Source organism: Prionailurus bengalensis, chromosome B2 (assembly GCF_016509475.1).
Source record: "Prionailurus bengalensis isolate Pbe53 chromosome B2, Fcat_Pben_1.1_paternal_pri, whole genome shotgun sequence".
NCBI classification, from domain to species: Eukaryota; Metazoa; Chordata; class Mammalia; order Carnivora; family Felidae; genus Prionailurus; species Prionailurus bengalensis.
The window spans coordinates 149,257,470-149,262,428 of NC_057349.1; the positions used below are offsets into that span (position 1 = coordinate 149,257,470).

The 4,959-nt window shown below is 47.1% G+C and overlaps 1 long non-coding RNA gene across 1 annotated transcript; it reads right to left on the reverse strand.

Annotated features, from left to right (window-relative positions):
- Nucleotides 1–863: 863 nt before the first annotated feature.
- LOC122489047 lies at nucleotides 864–4,241 on the reverse strand. Its single transcript, XR_006298810.1, has 2 exons — nucleotides 4,048–4,241; nucleotides 864–1,317 (listed from the first exon to the last, which is right to left on the reverse strand). It is a non-coding gene; the product is annotated as an uncharacterized LOC122489047 (long non-coding RNA).
- Between the last annotated feature and the right edge of the window lie 718 nt (nucleotides 4,242–4,959).

A 4,959-nucleotide genomic window follows, 5' to 3' on the forward strand; every position in this document is an offset into this window, starting at 1 on the left:
GAAGAGCTCTGAACTCCGGCCCCGAGAAGGAAAAAAAAATCATTTAATGGTACTGCCACTTAAAGACCATTTTAATGACAAAAACTACACATTATCACCAAGCGTATTTAAGAATGTGAGAAATCTTCTCTCTTCTGAGTCCTTTTCATGACAATTGGAAGGGAAACAGAAAAAAAATCCACAAGCCACCAAACAATGTAATGTTTGTTCCCCCCCCCCCCCCGTGGTATTTTGAATAAAGTGGCCTCACAGGCCTGCCAGCGATTTTAATCTCTGCTAAGTCCCTAGAGAAGCACTCTGGCCGGGTCCTGCCTGGGCCCACTCGGGAGCCAGGTGGCCTCCCAGGGGGCTGGTCCTCCTCCCTCCTCTGCTCTCTGTGTCTCTCTTCGCCCACCGACCCAGCCTCGATGCCCCCTGCTGCCCTCCCCGAGCTCTGACGCCAGTGCAACCGGTGGGGTCCCTGGTCCTGGCGGGCCAGGCCCCGCGCATCTCCAGCCAGTTGTTACAACAGGAGCCAGCGCCCTGTGCCAGCGTCCCCGGTCACTGTCCTTCATGAGCTACCAGACAGCCACCTGGGCTTGGGGGGGCGTGGGGGGTAGGGCATTGCGTGTTGGCCCTTGCCGTGTGATTTTTCTTGCTCTATTTTATCTTTAACGTTTTTCTGTTTATTTTTGAGACAGAGAGAGAGAGAGAGAGAGAGAGCAAGCGTGGAATCCGGGGAGAGACAGAGAGAGAGGGAGGCAGGGGATCCGAAACAGGCTCTGCGCTGAGAGCAGTGAACCCGATGCGGGGCTCAAACTCACGTGAGATCATGACCTGAGCTGAAGTCGGACGCTTAACGGACTGAGCCACGCAGGCGCCCCTCAAATTAACGGTTTTAAGGTGCCTAGTTCAGGGACATTAGAATAGTTATCATGTTATACACCTCAGCCTAGTTCTAAAACGTTTCCATCACCTCAAAAGGCAACCCCATCCCTATTAATCAGTGGCCCCCATATGTCCCTCCCTGGCCCTGCCAGCCAGCAGTCTGCATCCTGTCTGCCAATTTACCTATTTTGGATATTTTAAATAAAGGTCATCATAAGATATGTGGCATTTTGTGTCCAGCTTCTTTCACGCGATGCAACGATTCTGAACTTCATCCGCACGGTAGCAGGGATCAGAACTTCATTTTTTTTGATGGCTGATATGTTATTGTATGTTTGGACCACAATCCGTGTGTTCATTCATCCACTGATGGACGTTTGGGTTGTTTCCATCTTGTGCGCGTACATCTAGTAGGTTACGTACCTGTTTTCCGTTTTGAGGGGTATTTACCTAGGAGCGGAATTGTCGGGTATCGGTAAGTCTATGTTTAACATTTGAGGAACCACCAATCTGTTCTCCACATTGCTGAACCATTTCACTTTCCCAGCAGCAATATATGAGGGTTTGCCTTTCTCTATATCCTCACGAACACTTGTAATTTTTCTTTTCTATTTTTTAGAGTTCATCTACTTATTTTGAGAGAGAGAGAGAGAACGAGAGAGAGTGGGGAGTGGGCAGAGAGAGAGGGAGAAAGAGAATCCCAAGCAGGCTCCCTGCCAAGCACAGAGCCTGACACGGGCTCACGAACCGTGAGATAGTGACCCGAGCCGAGGTTGGACGCTTAACCGACTGAGCCCCCCAGGTGCCCCAGGAGTCATTTTCTGTGTTTATTGTTCCATTAAGTCACACCATTCCCTCCCATAGGTGCTTTCATGGGTCTGGATCCTGGCACTGGGAGGGTAGCCTGGGCATCCCTGGGAGGGGGAGCTGTGAGTGAGTCCAATCCCCGAGAGGGCACCACCACCCGGTGATAAGGAAACACAACTGGAGTCCCTTCCTTTTGCCCTTAATGTGTCTACTCCAGCCAAGTGTCACCGAAACCCAAGCTGGGCTGCCCATCACTCTGAAAGGCCACCACTCAAGAGATGAATGTCGACTGGGAAGGAATAGGAGCTTTACTCTGGAGGCTGGCCCCCTGGGGAGAAGGTGGACTCTCGTCCAAAGGCCAACTCCCAGTTTTCTGACTGGCCCAGAGATTTTTAGAGGGGTTTAATCAGTTCAGGGAGGGCAGTGGTCTGTGACATTTCTTGACTACGTGCAGACTGATGATGTCAGCTACAGAGTTATCTCGGTGCTCCGAGGTTGTGCAATGTCTAGTTCCTTGGTGCCTGGGGCGGGGCCTGGCGGGGGAGTGGGGGGGTAGGTTGGGCGGGTTGTGCAAGGAGGTCTGGTTTCTCGGTGCCCAAGGGTTGTGCAGGAGTGCTCTGTTCTTTCCGCAAAGGAGCGCGAGGTCTACGGATGCACAAAGGGATATCGGCAAAGTCATGTGCATGACCTTAAAGAAGAAAAACATTTTTTGCTAACAGATCGCCAGGCTGATCAGAAGGCCAACACAGATTCAAGTGGACCCGCTGGCCTCTGGGGCCTAGGGATGTTCTGGTCCTTCATTCCCCAAGGCCAACGGTCTGCAAATCCCAAAGAAAGTAAATGAGTTGTTACGGATCAAGGGCCGTAAGTCAGCAAGCGAGGAGTGTGTTCCCTTGAAGCAAGGTAACCCTTAAGACCAGACGCAGGGCTGCTATCAATCCCCACTGTTGATCTCACTGTTCTGTAACTATGGGATTAGGCGCAAAGGTCTGTCTTCTGTAGCTACTTCCTGCTGATCAGGAGGCGTAGGGATTTGGGAGCGGAAGTTGTTACAGAGTGGGCGAATCTCGTTTCCTGCGCTTGCTGCGAGGGGGACAGTAAGGGCATCTCCAGGCCATTACCGATGGCATGGGCTCCTGCTCGTCAGATGTAAAAAGTCAAACACCAACCAAAGAGAAAGGGAATGAGAAACACAGCCATGCTTACTACGTTATATTTCCTCTTGGAAGGAGTTGGATGTAGCCAGCTGCTAAAAGAATTTACGGAGAGGGCATCTATAGCTGTGATATGTTTACGTGAATTTTTCATGACTTCTGTTATATCTTTCAGGTAATTTGGACATAGACGGCACTCTGTTTTAATGAGAGCATGAAAATGGGCCTTCTTCAACTACAGTCAGCATACCAAGGGCCAGTTGGTTTTGGAGAGCCACCTTTCAAATTTGTGGGTGACTGTGTGGCAGATTTGGTTACAGGTGGCCACTGGATGCTCGGGTCAAGCCTCTAGTTGCAATTGGACGTAACAGAGGTAGTTCCTGGGGAGAATATGGCTAAGAGATCAAACCACCAAGAAGCTCTTTTCGTTTGATGTCTACTCTTAACGATATCCCAATTATGAGGAATTTCTGGCAAGTGGGAGAAGATGTCTGGGCATATGGGTGTCCCCAAGGGCATCATCCAATCCAACCATAAGGAAAGTGGGACCACCTACTGTCTCCACAAGTCCATTGTCAACCCAGTGGAGTGAGGTACACTCGGGCTTTTAAGTGATTTTGTCATCGTGGCCGCATCGATGGTCAAGGTGAGAGTTGAGTTACACAATTGCTGGGAGTCCATCCTATCGTTTCGCTGGTCACGTAATCACATGCCCGTGGGAGCTGTTACTGTCCCCACAGAGCAACAAGCACAACGACTGTCTATACGTGACCTACTGTGTCCATTTCTCTGAAGTTAACATCGAGTTGTCTAGCTTAGGGAAACGACATTCAAAGAGAGTTCATCAGAACAAGAATTTAACATCCCCAGAAGTGTGTTATTAAACCATAATAACCACTCTCACTTCCAACGATAGCCAAATTAAGATTAATTCATTTGAAAACAAGTCCAGTTTTAACAGACTTGGCCTAATTATTTATATAAGCTCAGCAAGAACAGTGATTGACCATGTAGATTCTTTAAAACTTGTTTTGCTGGAACTCTTCATAAGGAATCTCCGGATTGAACTTTTAATAGATTCTTGAGGCCAAAAGCCAAGTCAAATGCTTGCCATCACACTTGCCTGCAACACCTGTAAATTTGGGCAAATTCTTGTTCTTGAGGTCCCCAAATATCCTGAGGTTCCAGCACCTGCCAGGAAGTGACGCTCTTTACTCACCTGGTAAGGTTGCTAGAAACCCTGGAAACCAGGTATCAGGCCAACGTTTCCAAGGGGCTTTATTGGTTCCATGCTTCGTAAAGTCAACCTTAGTTCCCTAAAGCTGTCTGGTCATATGTGAGTCTATGAATGTCACTCTCAAATATGACATTCCAGTCAAAGCCTTGGTAAAGTCACCAATGTTCCCAATGGTGTCCTGTGACAAGGAGAACAGATTCTTCTTGAACTTACATAGGTAACTATAATCACCATGAAAGAAAGAATACTTCCTGAGAGTTTCTGAATTTCAGAGGACTCAGGTAGGGAGAAAAATTAAATGCTTCAATTTGTTCACAAAAGAACAATTTATCGTATTTCTGTAAGCCATAGGTAAGAGAACATTTCCTTGAATGTGGGAGAGAAAACATTAGAAAACCAGCAATATTTCAAGCACGACTCATAAAAATACCATCATCTTCCTCAATCCATTCAGCCCCATGTTACTAATAATTCTTGTTCTGTTTGAACGCAGTTTTTTCATAAATTCTGGAAACTTTCAGCTTAGTTTTATGTTCTTGAAGATCCCAAAACAATAACTATAACAAACAATAACTATAAATGACAAAAAAAAAAAAACCCTAAAAAATAGCCCCAGCTAAAGATCTGACGAGAGCTCGTTCTAATGCAGATGACAAGGAAATCGGGTTATTTCTGTGACACATGGCATTTCCATAATTCAAGTGGTGGCCTTACACCAGCACATACTAACACGTTAGCAACTGCACCTAATTCCTAAAACAGTGACGGTGTTTACCCATGCAATCAAACCCAAGGTCTATCATCGTCTGGTTGACAATGCTTCCCATGTCCTTTAACATACCAAATAAACAAGCCCAATGAGTCAAAAAGATTTCATTTAGAATCTGAATCTTG